Source organism: Schistocerca piceifrons, chromosome 5 (genome assembly GCF_021461385.2).
Source record: "Schistocerca piceifrons isolate TAMUIC-IGC-003096 chromosome 5, iqSchPice1.1, whole genome shotgun sequence".
Classification (NCBI taxonomy): domain Eukaryota; kingdom Metazoa; phylum Arthropoda; class Insecta; order Orthoptera; family Acrididae; genus Schistocerca; species Schistocerca piceifrons.
Genome location: NC_060142.1, coordinates 546,891,589 through 546,916,006, shown reverse-complemented (window position 1 = coordinate 546,916,006; position 24,418 = coordinate 546,891,589). Strand labels below are relative to the sequence as shown.

Here is a 24,418-nt window from a genome sequence, read left to right as displayed (position 1 = left end):
GCTCAGAGCCATTTGAACATTTATTAATCTTTTCCTTGAACACCAGCAACACTCGGCAGTAAACAAGCTCTGCGCTGCACACAACTGCAGCGTAGTTCCGCAACCCACGGAGCCGAAAAACGGACTGGACAGTTTTAATTTAGCATCAGGCGAATAAAATCGAGATGCACGATGCAGTTTATCGACAATCCAATTTACTATGTCTGAAGATCACGTACTTCATCATTTGCGATCATCAGTCGTCTTTTCTGCTACTCTCTCGAACACATTTGTAGGATTTAAAAATGTTTGGCAGCGGTGGGATTCGAACCCACGCCCTTTCGGACTGGTGCCTAAAACCAGCGCCTTAGACCGCTCGGCCACGCTACCTTCACGTGACTTGCGAGTTTCCTAAATGAAATAATACTAACCGGACGCCTTTGGTGTAGCAAATGTCCGTAGGCAGGTAGCGAGCAAGGATGGAGCGAGACGGGGTGGGGTGCATTGCCGCGTAAAACTCGGCAGAGGTCGACACGGCTGCGAGAGGCGGCTAGTCTTTATCAGGCGGTCAGTCGCTTGTCAGCGCCACGGAAGCTTATCCAGTGAATCATCGCTATGACGTTGTGTTCAAGCGTCTCTTATTGAGTCTAACAGATTATATGCATTTAGCTTACAAATGAATAAACTTCTCTTACCTACAACACACACAGCTTCAAACAGACATTCCGCATAGGAGCATTCCTTGTAGTTACCGCAAATTGATTTCTAGTTCTTAAACGCAAATTCACAATTGTTGCAGTGCAAACGCAGAAAAAACTCCATGAAATAAATTTCTGTCAAATTATTTCATCTGAGACGACTGAATACAATGACACTGAACATTTTCGGATAGCATTGCAGTTCATAATAGTCCTCTTGTTAGTGTATTCTAAAAATACCTTATACTACAACAGTATCTATGGTTAAGTTTCTCAGGGCAACACAAATCGCACTCAGTACGGTTTATTAGCCGGTTTCGCTCTCTAATTTTACAAGAGCATCATCAGTATCTCTGGAATTTGCAGTTTAAAGTACAGTAGTTGGCGGATTTCATTGCCAGCTTAATTTGCGAAGAAGCGAAACCGGTCAATAAAACATGGGCCTACAAAATGCACTTGGGCCTGTCCTGTAAAACTTAATTTTACAGTCACTGTTCCCCCTGTCGTAAAATCAGTATTCCGGTAACGGAAGTGCGCTGTTCCCATTGTTCCGTAACTTCTGCTCGGGCGGTCGGCATTCATTTCTTGCAAATCACATATAACTTTTTGCCAAGGTTAAAATTTTCGAAGAGTTAGAAATGAAGTTACTAACAACTTTAGAAGACCTGGTAAGTTATTATGATGCGCTCTACTTGACCTCAACAATGGGCAAATCATAAATCTATACATACACTAAGGAAAAGAGAAGTCAATAGGAATTGGACAGGAGAGGAGCTGGAGAAGTCAGCTACTGTGTCACTCTGACGTATCCAAGTAAGTTGGAAGTAAAAAAAAAAATAAATAAAAAAAATGGCTCTGAGCACTATGGGACTTAACATCTGAGGTCATCAGTCCCCCAGACTTAGAACTACTTAAACCTAACTAACCTAAGGACATCACACACGTCCATGCCAGAGGCAGGATTGGAACCTGCGACCGTAGCGGTCGCGCGGTTCCCGACCGAAGCGCCTAGAACCGCTTCTTTTTTTTTAATCTCATTTTGTTCGTTTTCGTTCGTTGTATCTTCTCGGGTCGGACGTCGAAAGACACCCGTTTCAGTTCGTTGTTGATCCATTAACTCAGTTTTTCTTATTACAGAGGTGTTCAAATGTGTGTGAAATCTTATGGGACGTAACTGCTAAGGTCATCAGTCCCTAAGCTTGCACATTACTTAACCTAAATTATCCTAAGTACAAACACACACACCCATGCCCGAGGGAGGACTCGAACCTCCGCCGGGACCAGCCGCACAGTCCACGACTCTAGCGCCTTGGACCGCTCGGCTAATCCAGCGCGGCGAACATGGTTAAAAAGCGTGATCAAAGAACTGTATCTTACTGGCGGCCTTTGGTACACACCTTTTTGTTTTCCTCAAGTCAGTTGTTCTCATAGCAGATTATTGTACGTGGTACATGTCAGGAGAATACTGACAGTTTCGGACGAGACAGGGCGCATTGTACCAACTTAACTTCAGTCACCGTAAAGTACCAACTAACGGTAGTAGCTTCCCAGAACTTTTGTCAGTGGATAGGTATTAGAGCCCGACCACTAAGGTTAGATCAAGCGTTCCATGACCTCCTATGTCCCGTCGAATAGAACTCTATGAAGGGGACCTGTGCACAGTTCGACGATGTCAAGGAAAAACTTGCTGCTTGTCGTGACACGCCTTATTAGCTATGACACGGAAGACAATGCACAGACCAAGGACTCGAGTGACGCGATGCAACGAGACTCTGAAGCAGTGGGGACGCATCACCAGGAAGAAACTGAGAATGTGGAGGAATGCAAGCCGCGTAACACTTACTTGTCTACGGAAGCCGCACGAAACCCTACGCAATGAGCGAATTTGATTAAAACTATTGGGACAGAGGACTTAAAGGCCGTACAGTCTGTAAGCTCTGTTTGTATAGTTCATTTCCACATGTCACTGCATAATTGTGTGATTTGGATCTGATCACTAAAACAATAATAATAATAACAGAATTTAACAATTAACATGCGACTGCATACATGCTTTTTATTCACGTTTTTTTTCCTGCAAACACGTTTCTCGTCATTTTCCTCATGATTTAGTGAGATAGTCTAGAAATTAAACATATAAAATAGCCTGTGCTCAACAGCTAAACAAACCGCCACTTTGACGCTACACCATCCCACTAACACGAGTTTTGCACTACCGCTGTCTAGAGGCTCCAAGTAATTTTTAATATTCAGTCATTTCTGAAGTACACATTGTTTCAAGTTACGATGCACGTAAGTCATGTAACAGACCAATCCTACCTTCGGTCTTCAAAACCATTCTCTTCTCTCGTATTCTACGGTATTTTATTTATTTTTTTGTATAGATTCGATTTCAGAATTCATAAATATTGTTGCAATTTTTTGTGAGGTAACGTGACTCGTTTTGTAAAAGTTTTATTATCTCGAAGTGATTTTGTATGAGGCGCACAGACGGAACTATTAAAGTTTTCTCCAGTTTATTTTGTTTTGGCCGAATGATTCCCATTACGTTCATTGTATTCCTTCATCCTTCTAAAAAAAACTTATCAAATTGTTTTCTCCAATTATTTTGTATCTGAACTTTGCACTCTTCTAAACCTGAAGCAGCCCTTCACTTGTAGAAAATCGCCCTCCATCCATTCAAGTCTTCACTTTTGGGAACGAGATAAAATGTTACGGGACGAGATCAGCGTTACAGGAAAAGCGCAGGAAAGAACGTAAATGTGTTGAAGCGTTGCCTACATGAATGAATGAACGGTGGGCTGTTGGTATTGAAAAGATTGTTTTAAGCGGACCTACGAATTCAGGAGGGTTGTAAGTGAGTAGACTCTACTTGTGTGTGTGTCATCGTAAATACGAACCTGGGAATGTGAACTGACAACCTAAATGTTCTACTGAGCTCAAAGCCACGTCACGTACATGAAATTGAAAAGAATCCTGTGTGTGTGAAAACCTATCTCATTCATAAGCTAATAAATAAGCAAACTAATAATTTTCACGCTGAGCAGACTTGGTCAGTGCGAACTGTTTGAAAAAGAACGTAACTGTATAAAAAAAAACTGTAATGTCTACCTCTATAATAATGTAACCTGAAACACACGAAAATTTCTGCACTGACAAATGGCCCTGGTAAAATAAAAAAACTGAGAGAATCTACATTGCGCAAAGGAAATAATCACTTTTATGACTCTCACTTGCAAAATTAAGTACTGGTAGAAAAAAAAAATACTGCTAAAAACTAACTACAGTTGTTCCAGAGAAATTCATAATATTGACACAGGATGACAATGAAACACGTGACTCAACCTTAAGTACTGAAATTTCAGTTAGGAAGAAACTTATCAAAGAAAACAATTGTAGACTCTAATATGAAAATTCATTTAATCTAATAACTTCCATGGCACAGTAAATTAACACAGGTCAATCAATTGAATGATAATCAAAAACTCAAATGTGAAGAGGGCGCAGTGTACCAAAAATACAAGTGTACAAAAATAAAAAACTTTTTACTTCATCAAAAAATATCTTGTTCTTCATTTCAAAATCATTTTTATCTCCGTATGCTATCCAACCATTGTTCTGAGTCATGATTCATCCTTGTAATAAATCTGCAACTCGCACAGATCCAAAAGTACGTCCATGCATTACTTCGTACACACAACGAATCGCCGCCTGCTTCACACCGCAGCTTTCCACTACTGACTGTCAAAGATTCTACGACTCCACCGTGGTGTCTTCGCAGACACAGACACTGTTTTCTAACAACTGTTTCTCTGACCACAGTTCTTCAAATATATCATTTTCCTTCACAAATATTAACACGCCCAATAACATAATTAAAAATTGTCATCTTACATGGTATTATTCTAGAGACCACTTTCCAGTGACAATGTATCATTGGTTGTTTCACCATATCCCTTACCGTCAGTAAGGCAATATCATAGTCCTTACGGATTACGAGTTTTAGAACTGTAATAACAGTTAAACTCTATTTCCAAACACACAATTCTTGTTTCGAGATTTAGATGGAGTCACGTTTCGCCCCATGGAGCAGCACTAATCATCTTGCGAGGTGCGATGCTTTCAAAAGTTGTTTTTTTCTTTTTTTCTACGACCAGACACAGTCCACCATACGCTTCTTCTCGAGGAAATACTTTATGATTAATAAGGATCTTGCAGAGCATGCACCGAGCCTGCAAACTGTCTCCACTAGGACCCTTCAAAAATCTAAGGTTTCTAGCTCTACTGTGTCTTTCAGATTGGTGTAAACTGCAAGAACAGACAGACTTCCTTATTAGATTGGCTCATCTGGCTATGTACTCAGGCCTCCTCTACCGAGCAGTGAAAATCTACTCACTGGCTGATGAATAAGGCTACTCCAAATGGAAGCCATTTTCAAGGCTAAATTACCTCTCTGACTTGACGAAATACGGCAGGTCTATGCGCAAAGTACTAAAAAAGTTCCGTTAAATTTCAGTTACTCTATAAATAACACAAATTTTAAGCTTGTACATCCAACTAGATACTTAAACATTACAATTACAAACAACTAATCGGAACCATCGCATCGAAAATGTTGAGGAGAAGGTGAACCAAAGAATGCGTTTTATTGGCAAAACACTTCGAAGACGCAACAAATTTACTGAAGAGACTGTCTATGCTACGTTTGTCTGTCCTGCGCAGAACGAAATCTTTGTAAGATAGTGTTCACGAAAGACATCAAAAATGTTCAAACGAGGGCAGCTCGTTTTGTATTATCGTCAAAGGGGGAGAGAGAGCCACGTATGTGAGGAGCGGGTTGAAGTAGAAATCATTCAAACAAAGGCGATTTTCGTTGCGGCGAGATCTTTTCACAAAGTTTCAATAACCAATCTTCTCCTCCGAATGACAAAATGAAATGCCTGGAAAGGCGACGTCGATTTTGATCCGATGACGGCATATGTCATCTAAGGGACAATAGATGTACTAGTTTGCTTTTGTTCTACAATATTACTTTTATTGCTAACCGGTTTTCGCCTTATAAGGCCATCTTCAGATTACTTTTATTGCTAACCGGTTTTCGGCTTACAAGACCATCTTCAGAAGATAGTGTGTCTACCCTTTAACACGGAATGCTCACAGTCAGAAGACTGAGTTGGTGTAAACGTGTGAAGCAAGCAGGCAACCATGCCACGGACGCACTTGTGCTTCCTACAGCCATCTGGGCGAGATTGGAAGGTGTTAGACTGTGCCCTTCCGTGTGGCGGGATGGTCTTTTCGGAGAACTGCCACACAATGTGGACGTGTTGAGTCAACTGTGCAACGATCCTGGCACCAGTGGTCACGTGAACATTCTCACACCTGTAGACGAGGTTATGAACGTCCACGATAACAGACTTCCCCTTGCTCGTTGTGTTCTGAGAGCAGCAGTGAAAAATCATACAGCTCCGAAGGTAATCTCAAAAGTAAGGTCTCCTGTTTTTTTATAAGTACATAGACCTGTTTATTTCTACAATGGTTTACATCAGTTTACAACTTGAACATTTAGCTATTTTTCGACTTAATCATCATTTCTGTTGTATTTTTGTAGACGCTGAGGCAGTTTCTGTATGCCCATATCATACCAGCTCGCCGCCATGCTGTTCAGAAAGTTATGAACCTCTTCCTTCACCTCGTCGACGGAGCTGAATCGCTGGGACCACAATTAACGCTGACAGGTACTGTGAGACTCTGAAAAAACTCAAACGGACAATTCAGAACCGGAGAAGAGGAATGTTGAGCAAGGGCGTACACATTCTCCATGACAACGCTCGCCCACACATAGCTCGGCAAACCATTGCTCTCCTGCAACAGTTTCAGTGGAACGTAATCACCCACCCACCCTATAGTCCTGACTTGGAGTCCTGTTCCATAGGTTAAAAGAACATTTGGCGGGAAAGCGATTCAGCTCCGACGACGAAGTGAAAGAAGAGGTTCATAACTTTCTGAACAGCATGGCGGCGAGCTAGTATAATATGGGCATACAAAAACTGCCACAGCGTCTACAAAAATGCATTGACAGAAATGATGATTATGTCGAAAAATACGTAAATGTTCAAGCTGTAAACTGATGTAAACCATTGTAGAAATAAACAGGTCTATGTACTTAAAAAAAGTAAGAGAGCTTACTTTTGGTATTACCCTCGTGTCACAGTAGAGTTAAGAGGGCTTGTGACCCCAGACGTGTCAACACGAACTGTTTCTAACAGTTTATTAGCAGTAGGCCCATTGGCGCGCACACCTCTAGCCAGTGTTCCACTCACGCCACAGCATCGACGTGCGCGGCTTGAATGGTGCCGTCAGAGGACCACGTAGAGGATGGAATGGCGCGTCGTAATCTTCAGTGATGAAAGCAGATTCTGCCTTCGCGCAAGTGGTGGTCGTTTGCGCTGTCTCGTAGAGTGCATTCGTCCGAGACTCACTGGCCTCACCCCAAGACTTATGGTGTGGGGTGCGGTAAGCGACAACTGTCGTACATCTTTGGTGGTTCTGGAGGAGACGCTAACCAGCAGTCGATACGTGCAGAATGCTGTTAGTCTCGTTCTTCCGCCGTTATTGTAGGAGGATGGTTGTGTTGTTCCAGCAGGATAATGCTCCCCTATTTACCGCTCGTGAAACTCAATACGCTTTGCAAAACGTACAGTAGCTTCCCTGGCCAGCACGATCTCTAGACTTGTCTCCAATCGAGCACATGTGGGATACGATGGGACAAAAAGTGACTCGTGCGATTAATCAGTCAACAGCTCTTACGTAACTACGTGAACCGGTCGAACAGGCGCAGCGTGACGTATCCCAGGATAGTGTCCGCTAACTGTACGATGGTCTGGTTGCCAGAGCCAGCGCCTGCACTGTTGCCGGTAGACACCACGTAACAATATAGGCTTTCAGCGTGTGTCGATACCTGGTACCTCAGAATCGCTTATGCTATTGATCTGTAAAAGCAATCATTTCATGTACACAATATACACGGTTGCAACAATAAACCTTGAGTGAAATGGAAACCTCCAAAAGGGCGTGTAAGAGGTCCGAGCAGATGTAATTTCGATGTATTGCTCATGCGCTGCCTGCAATAGGCAAGGCATAAGAGAATCTCTGACCAGAGAGCAGTGTTGACTGCAGTAGGAACTGTGTCGCTGTAGCAGTAAGTTGTTGCTAGTCAGGAGTCTGCTCGGGTCTGGTCTGGTGTATCGTGTTGGCTGGCCCGGTCGTGGTGCAGCGATGCCGGAGCCTGAGTATTATTGTATAAGGTAAAAAGCAGCCTCGCGCATATGTAGTAATGTTATATCAAGTCCCATGCAAATGTTTTAAAAATCTCGTAATAATAATTTTTCTCATAAAAAGTAACTTTTAACAACCATTCATTTCAATTTAAAGAATTTACTAATTTCTCCCAGCCATGATCATCCCGATTATTGCAATAGAAAAATCAATTGCTTCCTTTCATAAAAGACAGCATTGCACAGAGCTGTGCCGGAAAAATTTATTGTAAGAGCAGATATATCCGGCGACTTCATTGAGGTAAGAATTTTTCCTTTTTTTATTCAGAATGATCTTTCAGGGCCATGACGCAGCACTGCTGTCGTCCAAAATTTACCAGGTTAAATTCACAGTGAATTACTGAAAAGTCATAAGTGAGCAACAATTTAATTGAGAGGTTAGTTACATTGTTTTATTACCAGGTTACTGAATTTTTTTTAATTGGAACGTTACACTGAATATGAACGACATAATTATAATTTTTACTGTTGAGAGGTTTAGGAATTTTTCTGTTTTGAGGTTACGCTAAATGTGAATGAATTTTGAGCTTAGATTAAATCAGAAAGAATTTTGTGTGGAGGTTAATGTAGAAAGAATTTTATAGGGAGGTTACAAATGAGAAAGAATTCTGTTTTGAGGTTACACTAAATTAGAATCATACTCATATTATTTATTTTATTTTTGTGGGGAGGTTACAGGCGTACTATTTTTTTCTGTCAGTGTATTTTCTTGCCTCCCGCCTACGTATGGAGGAAAGGCTATCGTAATGAAATAAAATGAATCAAAGTTCGCTCGGAAAGACTAACTCCCTTCCGTCTACAAGCCCTCGCGAGCCCATTGGTACCGATTGACCACAATGTCATCCTCCGCCAGTGACGCTATTGGATGCGCTACGGCGGGGTGTGGGGTCAGCACACCCAGCCCCCGGCCGTTGCCAGTTTTTAGACCCTGGAGTCGCTGCTGCTAGGTCAAGCAGCTGCTCAACGGGCATCACGAGGCTGATTGCAACCCGTTCCAGTTCTCCCACCAAGGAAGAGCCTTTGCGTACCTGGAATCGAACCTGGATCTACTGCATGGTGGTAGGTGCGCTGACCACTCAGCTACGGAGGCAGACTCGGAAAGAGTAATGTCTTCATTTTTCAGATGGTTCAAATGGCTCTAAGCACTATGGGACTTAACATCTGAGGTCATCAGTCCCCTAGACTTAAACCTAAATAACCTAAGGACATCACACACATCCATGCACGAAGCAGGATTCGAACCTGCGACCGTAGCAGCAGCGCGGTTCCGGACTGAAGCGCCTAGAACCACTCGGCTACAGCAGCCGGCTCTTCATTTTCCCCATGTCACTGGTTAACAGTGGAAGTGTCGAGAAATAGTCTGAAAGTTGTTCTGTGATCCCCAGCCAAGCGCTTAAGTGCGAATTACAGACTAATTAGGTACATGAGGCAGGCTTCCCCTAACACTGGACACGTTTCTTCGAAGCTAAGTTCCACTCGCAGCTTCCGAGAAAAAATGTGCTTCGAAACTGCTCGTTTCTCTTCATTCTTCCATTGCAACGCCTTTTAATGGTCAGTATTCAACGAGAATCAACTGAAGGAGCCAACATCTTGACTAAAATGTGGTGTGATGAGGTCTGAAGATACTGAGGCGTAGCGCCGTATACCGATCCTGCCTTGGAGGCGGTTAAGTGGGAGATGTGTCTCAGAGCTGGATAGTGACAGGTGGTGACGCGAGACTGGACGCGCACGTAATTTATGTATCAACCGATGGAGGACAATATTGGATAGAGGGACTGTGATTTTACTTCGATTGTCCCACTAGAGTGCACTAAAGTAATACAATGTTTTTCATAAACTGTTCTAGTATTTTCATAAAGTGTTATTATGTCTTTTTGTGTATGTAAAATGTTATAAATGTGTTTTATCAGTATGAATGATGCGTGAGTGTGGTTTAATGTTAATATGAAGATAATTGTTTACGAGTTATGTAGTGAGATTTAGTGTGGAAACATTTCGAAGAAGTATGGATGTGGACAAAGGGGATTTTTGTAGAATAGGTTTGTAAAGTAAGTTTATGGTAAAGGGAAAGTTAATTCAGTTATAAATAACAACAGTAAATTTTATGCATAAGCAAAACTTCAGCATATTAGATAATTACGTCGGTAAAAAGTGCAGTAGTTAGGTTCACTATTTTGCGATTGGTTATTGATGAAAAGCGCGGATTGACGCGGGAGAATGTTGTTTTGCTATTGGCTGTTGATTAAACTGACCAATGGAAAAGCAATATTCATCCCGCGCCTTTCTCTGCTGGTAGAGAAGACTTACAGTATTCTAGTGAAGGGTGGGAGCCTAACCATGAAACAGTGCGGACGTGTGTAGTAGTAGTTCCGATGGAACGATAAGTTGCCGGATCTAGAAGTGTTTCATACATCAAAAGTGTGGTAAAGTGACGGCATAATTATTCCGATGGGCGTGTAGAAATCTCGGAATTTTTAAGTGAATTTTGTGACGAGAAAAGACATATATTCCGCGTGGCGTATTGAGCAGATCGGTTGCATTTGGTACCGACAGACTTTGGCGAGAATTCTCAATCAAAAACAATCCGTATATTTGTAGCTAATACGTTTTCGGGAAATACAACACCATAAACTTGCTAACGTGAGTGAAATGGGTTGTGAGTGACTGTGTTAAGACTAGCGCTGGCTTGGCAGTGATACTTGTTCACCTAAGTTTCAGAATATATTAATTAAGCACAAAATTTCCAACCTTTCATGTCGTGTGAAAACTTTCTCCCGAAACGTAGATTAGTGACATTAATTGCAGCCTGGTTCACGTCGAAGTACAGTAGGTTTCACTCGGCTTCCCTACTGATGATATGATATGCTGAGACAATGTTCACAGGCAGGTGCAGGTTCGTCGTAAAGGGGCGGAAAGAACCGCGCCGCCGCAATACTCGGTGGTGATTTGTCCGTTTGCTTTGTCGTCAGACCTGTAAATACTATTTCAAAATTTACTACAGAATGAGAAAAACCTTGTCTGTCGCAAATGGCATTATTCGTTGTCAATATGATAACGCCCTTGAAGGTGCCATTGATTCTTCATCGATATTAACGGAGTTCTAAAAAGTAGTTCTTCCTTCTTTTACAGCAGCTTCACGAATGCCGCATAGAAGTGTGATACGTCACATTATCGGGCTGACTTAGATCCTGGTCCTCCTCCCCTTTCTCACCCCCCCCCTTCTCCCCCGTCTTCCTGTAACCAGTTACCGTGTCATCGCGGGCCTCGAGCTGCTGTTATGCAGCCTCGCAACGTCCCCACGCGTCCGCGGCTTCCATCTCCCCAGGGGCGAACTGTGCTGGAATCTTCTGATAGCGATCGGACCGTGAAAGCAATCACTGGATTTAATCGACCGGCCAAAGTCGAGGTCGCCGGCTCGTCATAGCTCGCGGTTGTCCTTCAGGGGTTCGGCAGATGGAAGCAACACGAATTCAAGGTCAGGTGCGAGCTGAAGGAACTGCAGTGGCTCACTTTAACATCGGCTACACGAAGACAGAATATTTAGAAATAAAACAAGACAACTGAACGATTTTACACTACTGGCCATTAAAATTGCTACACCACGAAGGTGACGTGCTACAGACGCGAAATTTAACCAACAGGAAGAAGATACTGTGATATGCAGATGATTAGCTTTTCAGAGCATTCACACAAAGTTGGCGCCGGTGGCGACACCTACAACGTGCTGACATGAAAGTTTCCAACCGATTTCTCATACAGCAGTTGACCGGCGTTGCCTGGTGAAACGTTGTTGTGATGCCTCGTGTAAGGAGGAGAAATGCGTACCATCACGTTTCCGACTTTGATAAAGATCGGATTGTAGCCTATCGCGACTGCGGTTTATCGTATCGCGACATTACTTCTCGCGTTGGTCGAGATCCAATGACTGTCAGCAGAATATGGAATCGGTGGGTTCAGGAGGGTAATACGGAACGCTGTGCTGGATCTCAACGGCCTCGAGCAAGTGGCTCGTCACAATATGCCAGTCACTATTCTAGATGAACTGTGGTATCGTGTTGAAGCTGCATGGGCAGCTGTACCCGTACATGTCATCCAAGCTCTGTTTGACTCAATGACCAGGCGTATCAAGGCCGTTATTACGGCCAGAGGTGGTTGTTCTAGGTACTGATTTCTCAGGATCTATGCACCCAAATTGCGTGAAAATGTAATCACATGTCAGTCCTAGTATAATTTATTTGCCTAATGAATACCCGTTTATCATCTGAATTTCTTCTTGCTGTAGCAATTTCAACGGCCAGTAGTGTATTTTCTGAAAGAGACTTGGAGACACACGAATGTTTTAGGTAGGCTGCCCAATGGCACGGCAGAGACTTAGAATCTATGTTTTAAAATGCAAAACATTCGCAGGAGCTCCGACAATAATTTGAACTGCGGATTAAATATAGGAAATAAAGGAGGTTGGACATGGCTAAATTGAAAGAACCAGAGTTTGTTGAGATTTTCGAAGGGAGCATTAGACAATGACTGATTGAAACACGCGAAATAAATACAACAGAAGATGAGTGGATAGCTTTGGTAGGTGAAATAGTATGGTCAGCAGAGGATCAAAGAGGCAAAAACACGAGGCACAAAATAAAACCTCGGATAATGCGCGAGACAATGAATTTAACTGAAAGGTGAGACACACAATAATGTCATTCAAACCATACATTGAGCAAGTAGTAATTAGCAACTCTCTGCATGTAATCTTACTTCTTGTTTGTACTGAAACTGGTGGGAGGCCCTCCGCACTGATTTTTCCGGACGAAACTTCACGCATTTTATCGACTGAATTTCCACTTAGCGTCTCGCTGTGTCCGTTTCTTTTTCAAAAAAATGGTTCAAATGGCTCTGAGCAGTATGGGACTTAACACCTGTGGTCATCAGTCCCCTAGAACTTAGAACTACTTAAACCTAACTAACCTAAGGACATCACACACATCCATGCCCGAGGCAGGATTCGAACCTGCGACCGTAGCGGTCACGCGGTTCCAAACTGAAGCGCCTAGAACCGCTCGGCCACACCGGCCCGCAATTATAAAGAACTCAACTGACAATTTGAGATGAAGGTGACGGCTGTGTGGATCTCCTCTGTGGCTATTCAAAAGCGGTGGCAAAAGTATCCATGGCCCTTTCTGTGTAGCAAGCTCTGTAAAGTCTCCTCTTAGCGTCGGATTTTCGTAGTAGAGAGCTAACCAAAGTGTGGCATGAATAATAAGCCAAAGTACCTCCGCATCCGAAGCTACACAACCGCGGTGGTCTAGCGGTTCTAGGCGCGCAGTCCGGAACCGCGCGACGCTACGGTTGCAGGTTCGAATCCTGCCTCGGGCATGGATGTGTGTGATGTCCTTAGGTTAGTTAGGTTTAAGTAGTTCTAAGTTCTAGGGGACTGATGACCTCAGAAGTTAAGTCCCATAGTGCTCAGAGCCATTTGAACCGTGTAGCTGATGCCAAATCACTGTTACATTGCTTGGTAAAGTGTACTGCTGTCTCGTGTCTTGTACACAAAAATAGTATTCAGTATAAAGTAAATACCAACAATTTATTTATGAACAGTGCTAGTGCTTGGTACAGCTTTGCCTAATTAAGGGAGCGACTGTTTTCTTTTGCGTAATTGCAGTTGACTTTATTAGTAATAGAACCTTGGTTCGACTCTCTTTTGTTCTGATACTGCTTGCTTTCAATAGTAATAAAAGTCCGATGCCTTAACTATTATACGCAGTCACGGTCAAATTAAAAACCTTTCTCTGGAGTAACATTATCGGTGCTTGCTTAGTAATAGCCGGAAATGTTATGGACACTTGGCGTGTTTTGGGACGTAATCTCGGCCAGAAGCTGGAAACAGCATGAATCAAGACCCATCGGACCGAGCAATGACTTTTTTCCATAAGCCAAGCACCACGTTTTCCTGTTACGGGCATTTGCATCGCTGATGAGTGGTTTTGGAATTCCAGCTCACTCTGCAATTCGCTGCTTTTGAAAGCTCCCTTCGTGTTGCCTTGGTCTTATTTTTCGACTCTTTCTTTCTCAAGTATTGTCCGTCACGCTGAGTCAACACACACTTTCGTCCGTTTAGTGACTTAGCGGATAACGTTTTTCGCTTTCCTTGTATGTGGTGTAGATCTTAGAGACGTTCCCTCGCTTCGGCTACCTTGATCATGGAAGCACGCACCATACGACCACAAACAATCTGCCCACTTCAGAATTCACTTACACCCAAAACTCCAGCTGTCAGTCAGACAGTCAGGCCGGTACCAAGCGTTGTATATACTTACAATCGTAGCGTAGCAGTAGCGTTACTGCCTACCACGCAGGGGGCCCGGGTTCGATTCCCGGCAGTGGACTGGGTGTTGTGTGTCCATCATTTTCATCATCATTGACTCGCAAGTCACCGATGTGGCGTCAGCTAAAGAGGACTTGCAATACAGCGGCCGAACTCCCCCGCATGGGGCCTCCCGGCCAACAATGCCATATGATCATTTCATTTCATCAATCAAAATACCGACATAGTTCGTGCTATGTGCTGTCGTCTTAAGGTGAATGGAGGAGCCATTCCCCAAAATCCCCTTCCAGCTGGGTACCTAATGGGATGAGATCAAATGAAGGTTCCTCTACTCACTGGGGTCAGAAATTAACACTGCCATTGGACGTGGCTCAGAGTGGTGAAAGGTCACCTGCATGCATGACCCGCAGTACGCGATGGCAGATAAGTGGAGCATTGCGCCCGCCAGTGTATCTTCCAGCCAGGTAGTTGAGGAAGCTGAAAACTTTGTTTGGCAGCCAAAGTCACTAATAATGATTTATATATTAATGAACGGTGTAACAGCCAAAGACAAGAATCTAAGCCAAAACTTACGAGAAGGTGAACAGTAATTTGCCAACTCCGTCGTAGTTTGTGTACTATTTACTGGATATTTGGAAATTTCAGTATTACTGACACAAGATCAAAATCAGCAACTATCGTCGACGTCTATAAACGGTGTTACATTTAAAGAGCTTATTTCAATAGTGGTACAAGTCCATTTTTGTTCATTCTGAGATACAGAGTCCTAAAGTATATACACTTGAATATTTCTGGTATCTCAACTGCAGATTTTTCAGCGCTCATTTAACTTTAGAACTCTGTATCTCAGAATGAACAAAAATGGACTTGTACCACTATTGAAATAACCCCTTCATTTAATTATGGAATTCTCCAACACTAATCCAGTCTCTGCTCAAGTCTTACGTACAGATTATTGTAATATTTTTGTAGAGTACATCTACGGTGGCCCAACTACATTCCTTCCTAGAAGGTATCTTTCAGAAGTTATATTCTTATTCTTCGTAGACTACTTTATTTACAATTTACTGTGAGATGGAAAGTTTATTTTTATCTCTCCTGTACGTAAAAGATTGCCGATTTTGTGAGCTGTTGCATAAAAATATGAAGGTCTCCTATTTGTTACTTTGAAGATAAATCTTTTGGAGGCTATAGTTTTATAAATGTCTGATTTATGGAGAACGAACTGCTTCTATTAGTGTTATTTTTAAATGTATCAGAGAATATATCTAATTTGCCAGTCTGCAGAATGTTGTACTTAATAATTAAATCAATGCAAGCATGAGGGATACTTGAAACGCGAGAAGTTTCATATGGGGTTCCACAAGGCTCATTATTAGGTCTACCATTGTTTTACGTACATATAAATGACCCACCGTCTAATATACAACAAACACAACTACTTCTTTTTTCATATGACACTAGTTATTGATCCGAACATAGGAGGATAAGTCAAGTGAAAACATTAAATCTGTAATAACAAATCGAAATTTCGCGCCGTTATTCTGTAAGTTGGTAAGCGTGCTACAAATAGCGTGCAAAATGGCCTGTAGGTGGCACCATAGTGCAGATGCAAACATACCGTCGCAGTATCAGTTTAAAGATGGCCGCCCCACTTGCAACTTGCACCAGGGAAGAACAGCATCCTGTTATTCAATTTTTGCTTAGTGAAGGTGTGAAAGCTATTGAAATCCATCGACGAATGAAGGTTCAGTACGGTGATGCACGTTTGTCACAGCAGCAAGTCTACGAATGGGGTAGGAAGTTCGCAAATGGTGTGACTTAGTGGAAGATGCTCCTCATCCAGGTCAGGTACAACGAGTTGTGACTCCACAGAACATTGGAGCAGTTGAAGCCATAGTGAAGGAAAACCGCCGAGTGACACTGAATGACATTGTAGCATGTTTACAGATTAGTCATGGGTCAGCACACCACATTGTGCATGATGTGCTCCGGTTTCACAAAGTGTCTGCGTGATGGGTGCCACAGCAGCTGACTCCTGAAATGAGAGAAGGACGTGTTGATGCTTGTGAAGAACTTATTCGGCGCTTTGAACGAGAAGGTGATGGCTTCCTTGCAATAATCGTTACTGGGGATGAAACCTGCGTTCACTTCCACCAACCGGAAGCGAAGAGAGCGAGTAGGGAAGGTTATGCTGACTCTATTGGGACGAGAAAGGCGTCATCTTGGAGCATTGCATGCCTAGAGGGAACACTGCCACCAGTGCATCATACACAGATCTCCTAAAAAATCATCTGCGGCCCGCAATCAAATGGATTGCTGTCAGCAGGTGTCCTTTTTCAACATGACAATGCAAGGCCCCACACTGCCCGTACAACAGTTGCAACAATCACAGACCTGCATTTTGAGTGTCTTCCTCATCCATCATACTCACCAGACCTTGCCCCCAAGTGATTTCCATTTGTTTGGACCACTCAAAGACGCAATAGGAGGAAAGAAGTTCCGTTCTGATCAAGAGGTACGCCATGCGGTGCATGAGTGGTTGCGTGGACTACCAAAAGAATTTTTTTCTAAAAGAATTTATGCACTTTGTAAGCGCTGGAGGACTTGAATTGGGCGTGGGGGAGATTATGTTGAAAAGTGATACAGCTTTGTACCACTTCTGCACAATAAATAATACTTAAGATTTTCATTTGACTCACCCTCGTACGTACAGCAACAGAAGAAATGGTAAATAATTTTCTAAAAATAGTACTCGGTGATTTTCTGCAAAAGATCTCGCTCTGAATTCGAAAAACACAGTATATTCAGTTCTGCACATCTAAAGATGTCACATCAACGATAAATATAAAACATAGTGAGGGAATAGTAACTAGGGTGGAAACTTAAAAATTTGAAGGCGTCCGTATCGATTAGAATTTAAACTGGGAAAAAAGATTTTTGTACTCCTAAAACAATTGAGACACATTTGCGCTTCGAATTATTGCATATCTTTGGGAGAGACAAATCGGTAACTTAACATATTTTGCGTATTTTCGTTCTAGAATGCATGAAATAATGTTTGGTTGCAGCTCTTCTTTAAGAAAGAATATTTTCATTGTTCACAAAAGTGCAGCAAGAATAATATGTGGTCCTCACTCATCGTCATCTTGTAGACATCTGTTTGATCAGTTAGGAATTTTGACTACTGCTTCACAGCATATTTAATCCCTCTGAAGTTTGTTATAAATAATCCCGTGATGTACATAATTACAACATGAGAAGGAAAAGTGACATTCATTATTTCAGTCAAGCTCGACATCGGCATAAAAAGACGTGCACAATGCTGCCACTAAAATTCTTGAGAACATACCCAGTGATATACAGTAAGGTGTCTGACTGACGCAAAGTTAAATTTGAAAAAGTTTCTCCTTACCAAGTCCTTCTATTCCGTAGAAGAATTTCTGTTTACGTAATAGGTAAGAAGTAGTGGGAAGCAATATTACTGACTCAAATTAGTATTTAAAAGAAAGATTATAAATTGTCAGCATGTAGCCATATTTACAAATGAATGTAAAATGACTCGTTCTTCATCATTACGATAAATTGCACAAATGATCCTCGAAACGAAACTGACAGTGTATGGAATATCGCAGTTCATACTGTAGCAGATACTCAGCAAGAAATAACGTAATATTCTCGAGACAGAATGTTGCTTTTTTATGTTCTCCAGGAACGCAACAGTTCTTGCTGTGGCTGTTGCAAAGGAAGGTCAGGTCACGTACGCAGAACTACCACATGCGTGACACGATGAAACACCGGAAGCGCAGCGTATATGGAGCAAGGACAAGATCAGGCATCAGCGCGAATGCATCGCATCTGATACTGGCTGGCGTCAAAGAAAACGCGCAGCTCTGTCTTTGAGGTAGAGAGCTATTGATACAGACAACATTAGCACCTCATCCATTGTGGTAACCAATCAAAAGTTTCGGCTAGAACCATTATCTTTAGAAACTTAAAAACTTGTGCTTAGGCCCGTATTATACAATACAAGATTTTTGATAAAGAGATTTGATCAAAGTCCTTGGGAAGCTTTTATCAAAGATCTGTGGTAACATTTATAGCCTCTCTCTAACTCTGATCGAAGTTCGTCACAGTACACTTTTCGCTTCGCTTGCGTTACTTCCTTTAACGTATAAAATGACATCGAAGTGTGTTCGGTGCTTGGATACCACCACCGTGATCACTGCAAAGTGTGAAGGATATAAAATTCTTCATAATGCAAAGCACGCTGAACATAAAATCCGCAATAAGCTGTTAGTATCTTATAAAGAAATAGCTGCAAAAATCAGCTGCACTTGAAGTGGATGCACTGAAGATGATGTAAGGAAGATATTAAATGGACTACGGAGTCTATGGGGATGTGAAAAGCCAAGATTTGTCGATATAGTGTACATAAGTGAAATAAATGTATTTATTTGTACTCCAAATAAGCTAACTCTCACATATTCCTCCTTGTGTTATGTGTACATTCGTTCATAAATTTATGGAATAATACGCCAAATGGTACATTGTTGGATTGGATTGCTATATTAAAAGCTGGAACAGCTTTCGCCTTTTGCTTAAAATCGTAAGCTAACCATGGGAGCCGGCCGGAGTGGCCGGCGGTTGTACGCGCTTCAGTGCAGAACCGCGAGACTGCTATGGTCACAGGTTCGAATCCTGCCTCGGGCATGGATGTGTGTGATGTCCTTAGGTTTAAGTAGTTCTAAGTTCTAGGGGACTGATGACCTCAGAAGTTAAGTCCCATAGTGCTCAGAGCCATTTGAACCATTTTCTAAACATTGGAGATCCTTTAGCAAAAAAGGCATTCATGATTTAAATAATGAAACACAGTAGCAGTTGTGTACTTTTTCATGCTTAGAACGACACGATTCGAGAATTTATTCTCATTATGAAGTGCGAAAGATTACTTAGGTATTTTATGTCAGGTTTCATAAAATCGTACAAATGTCAGATTGTTGTAAGCAGCAACTGCTAAGCAAGAGAGGCACAACAACACACGTACACACATCACATAAGATACCTATGAAAATATTTGTTCTTGATAATGAGAATAAATTCATGTTAAGCACGAACCAATATTATTAAAGCAGTGTTCCATTATTTAAATAATGAATGACACAGTTGCAGGTTTCCCAGAAACATCGGTTATGTTGAATAAATTAAGAAATGACATTTCTTAAATGAGTATCTTGTTTGCAAATATGAGGAGCAACTGAAATGTTTGTTCGGCCATTTTCAAATAATTTTCGTAGTTCTTTATGTACTCACACAGCAGCAGCTCGCGAAACAAATTTTGGTGAACACTTCGCTCTTCTCTTCCCGCTATCTATCGTTTAACCCACAATCGTTTCCATTCCTCTTTCTTTTGAAGCAATTTCATTAATTGCTTTTTTACGGGCAATTGACTGTTCGCCATCTTTTCCGAACAACTATGACGAAAAATTTTACGGTAGTGTATTAGCTCCAGTGAGGCAATTTGGTAAAATACGTTTGACAAAATTTTTTACAGTTTTTTGGGCCTTGCGGTTTTTTTAAGAATAAAACCAAAATTTGTTATATAGCTCTTTTTTACCTTCATTTACGTTCGTTTTATTAAATATTTATTGCCACGACACGTTTCGGTGACATGCTACCACCATAAGGCGCTTACCTGTTATTTATGGATCAGCTGTAATTACAGATTGCTGTGAAGTGCGAAAAAGTTTTTTGCTGGGTGTGCCAATGAGATGCTGTTGTCCTGCTCAGGAAGGTTAATTTGTGTTAGCGTTCTCCATTCATGAGACTGTATCGTTTAAATAATCTGAAGCATATTTTTACTTATGTGTAATGCGAATATAGCCTTGTCTGCTACACAAAAAAGGCGCAACATCATCACTTCACAATTTGACGTACAGTTGTTTACATAGAGTGGCTAAAGCGTACTAAAGACTCTTCAACTGCTAAGATAATGCATACACATTTTTTTTTACAAGCATTTTACATCATCACATTTATATTGTATGATTTTCACTATGTTATTTACTTATTCACTATTATTCTTTTTTTACAAGTAGTCGCTGAAATTATTTTTAGGTATAGAATAAGCATTTCCTCTCTTTACAATTACGGAACAAGCATTAAACACTGGAGAATTTTTTGGACAGATTTACGGTGTTACTTTCTAACCTGTCATCGACCACCTTTTTACCACGTATTTTGCCATTGATAAAAATTTCATGTTTTTCATGTAAGTCGATTTTATATCGCTTGTCCATTTTATGTAATATATGAAAACCATTTTTAATATCATGTGTAGGTGCGCAGTGTCTCTAGTTTGCGCAGTTATTGCTTATTTAGGATAACTTTTTGTGTTACTGGCATTTATTTGATTATAGCAGGATTCTCCGAAAAACGTAGTGCAATAAATATTGAATAAAGCTAACGTCGGGGAAGCTGAAAAAGTATTTTTTTATGAATCTCTTAACACAGACGCAAACCTCAGTCAATTCCAGGCAACATGGAAAAGGGTGAAAAAGGAAGATAGAATTCTTAGCTCTGATTATTGTGTTCCAGATTGGCAGGTATTTCCAGATACCCATAACTGTTAACTTCAAATGGTTATCTTTGTTCGACAACTAACACATTGTACTGCATTGTAAATACACAGCTAGGCGTTTCGAGAGTTACGCTGTCAACTCGCTGTCTGTGTTTGAATCATCAGTCACAAGCAAAGTAGCGCGCCAAAACTAAAGCTCATTTTACAGAAAGCTCTCGTCTTACGTTATTCTTTCGTAGTGCCACAGAACGTGTATGCTTGTTGCCACACCAGCTGATTTCCAGTGCAATGGCCTGTCCAGTTAACACAAGTTCGCAACGTCACTTGAGCGCAAAGAGTTATTAACCATTCCTTTCCATTCCAAAGGTAATCAGTAGTGCTTATGCTTCATTGTGTGTTATGTGCTAAATAAATGTTACGATTCACTTAAAAACCACCTTGGGTTTGTAAAATGGATACTATTGAAATACTCCTTTTAAAGTCCCTGCTATGTAACTGGTTGTATACACATGCTCATTTTATTACCATTGCAGCGCGGAAGCTTTTTAGAAACGTTTCCACCAAGTTATGATACGACAAAGGCTAAATTCGTTTCCATTAATTCTGAAGCATCGCGAATGGTTGTTGCTAGGTTTTTGGTCGAATTGATCCATAAAGCAGCCGTGGTTCTAGCTGATCCCAAAAGCGTTCCTTGAGATTTAGGGCAGAGCACTGAGCAGGCCAGTTCCATCTGACTTTTTTTCGAATTAGTCGTTGCTTTTTGTATAGGAATATTCTCATGCCGATGGAGAAGATGTTCGGTTTCGAACTGTTTTCATGCGTATAACTGCGAAGGCTTTCACAACCAGAGTCTGTTAACATAAAAATGTTGTAGGCGTGGTGCCGTATCGTATGATAAAATAACTGTCACGGGATAAAACCGATGTTTCTTCTTGGTTATTTTATGTTAACTCGTTTCGTGAACACCGGAGTTCAACTGGTCATCAACCAAAAGATTTAGTCCGAGCTTAGATGTGTGTAAAAAAAAAAAAAAAAACCTTGAACTATCAGGTCATCTACAGGGAATGTCGCTGTCACCACATCCCACGCAAATAAATATCTTTCGCAAGGCGATTGTCGAAGCAATACGCCTCGATCTGAAGGCCAAATCGTGTATCGAGACTCATGTAGTCGATAAAATCGTTCCCCACTGCTCCACAGGTCAATGACAGCTTTGTCTGAACTACTTATGCAATGCATTCACTCTTATGACACGTGTCTTTTGAGTAGCAGCACGACTAGTGAAGACCGATTCGTACCAATTATCAGAAGATAGCTGTGTTACTGACTTCTGTATATTAGTTTCAACGAAGACCCCTGCAATAGCTCCTACGTTGACAACCATTTCATTATCAATACAATACGATTGCAGATGTAATATTTTGTTCACGTACGTGTATTTTAATAAGCATGTCGGACAAAAATCAATCTTTCGCCCACCACGCACTCTGGAATCATCACGCACACTGCGCAATACTAGTCTTGCAAAATGATTTCAGTTTGGCCAGGAAGATTGTCCACAAGTTTCTTCAGGTATGCTACGAGGGGCGTTTGAAAAGTCCGTGACAAAAATAAAAACTACTTACGTGTTTGGGGTAAACCTTTTTTATTTTTCGACGTAATCTCCTTTTAGACTTATACACTTCGTCCAACGCTATTCTAATTTGTTGATTCCTTCCGAATAATATGAATTGTCCAAGTCTGCAAAATGGCTATTAGTTGCTGCAGTCGCCTCTTCGTTCGAATAAAATTTTTGTGCCGCCAGCCATTTCTTCAAATTGGGGAACAAGTAGTAGTCCGAAGGAGCCAAGTCTGGAGAATAGGGGGGATGTGAAACGAGTTGGAATCCTATTTCCAATAATATTGGGAGCACAACAGCTGAGGTGTGTGCTGGTGCATTGTCGTGATGGAAAAGGATTTTCTTTACGGTCCAATCGCCGGCGTTTTTCTTGCAGCTCGGTTTTAAAACGGTCCAATGACGATGAATAATATGCACCTGTAATAGTTTTACTCTTTTCCCGATAGTCGATGAGGATTATCCCTTGCGAATCCCAAAAGACAGTCGTCATAACCTTTCCGGCCGAAGGAATGGTCTTCGCCTTTTTTGGTGCAGATTCCCCCTTGGTAACCCAATGTTTTGATTGTTTTTTTGGTCTCAGGAGTATAGTAATGAATCCGTGTTTCATTCACAGTGACGAAACGGCGCTTAAAGTCCTGTGGATTCTTCCTGAACAGCAGCAAACAATCCTTGCAACACTTCACACCATTCCGTTTTTGGTCAAGCGTGAGCAATCGCGAACCCATCTTGCAGATAGCTCTCTCATGTCCAAATGTTTATGCAAAATATTATGGAGCCTTTCATTCGAAATGCCCACAGCACTAGCAATCCCACGCACCTTAACTCTTCCGTCATACATGACCATATCATGGATTTTATCAATGATTTCTGGAGTCGTAACCTCCACAGGGCGTCCAGAACGTTCAGCACCACTTGTGCCCATATGGCCACTCCAAAAATTTTGAAACCACTTATAAACTGTTCTAATCGAAGGTGCAGAGTCATCATAATATTTATCAAGCTTCTCTTTAGTCTCTTGAGGCGCTTTGCCCGTCATAGAGTAATGTTTAATCACCACATGAAATTCATTTTCGTCCATTTTTTGACAATAACTCGACTTCCTTGATTCACACGAATGCCAAACACAGAGAAATAGACCACTATGGCTGAAACTTGGTGTGCGCTCTTTCCAAAGATGCTACTAACTAAACATGACCTCGATACGAGCCGGTGGTGCCATCTGTCGGACTTTTCAAACACCCCTCGTATATCCAGCTGAATCCACTCGTTGATGATTAGATCCCCTAGAGATACCATATTAAGGGAATGTTAATTGCTATGTTTCATGCAATGTACCAAGTAAACTCAGAAGTTTTATATGGGATTAATGTCGTGTGGTTAAGCGAGATACACACGTACGTTAATGTCTCTGAGTGATCGTCAAACCACGAACGTATACGAGAAACCGGTGAACCCGGCTGTTGCCATCTTGGAAAACGGATATGTTCATAGCCTACACATCAAGAAGATGTACAAGGGAGGGCAACACAAGGTCGCGGAATATGTTGAAATCTACATCTACATGATTACTCATAAAATCACAATTAAGTGCCTGGCAGGGGTTCACCGAACCACCTTCAAATATTTCTCTAGCGTTCCACTTCCGAACAGTGCTGGGAAAAACGACCATTTAAATCTTTCCGTGACAGCTCTGATTTTTCTTATTTTACTATGATGATCATTCCTCCCTTTGTAGATTGGCGCCAGCAAAATATTTTCACACTCTGAGGAGAAAGATGGTAATTGAAATTTCATTAGAAGATCCAGCCACAGCGATAAATGTCTTCGTTTTAATGACTACCGCCCCAATTTACGCTTCCCATCTTTGGTACTCTATTCCATATTTCG

The 24,418-nt window shown here is 41.6% G+C and overlaps 1 non-coding gene across 1 annotated transcript; it reads right to left on the bottom strand.

Annotated features, from left to right (window-relative positions):
- Nucleotides 1–289: 289 nt before the first annotated feature.
- On the bottom strand, nt 290–369 carry Trnal-uag. The gene has a single exon. It is a non-coding gene; the product is annotated as a tRNA-Leu (tRNA).
- Nucleotides 370–24,418: the final 24,049 nt, after the last annotated feature.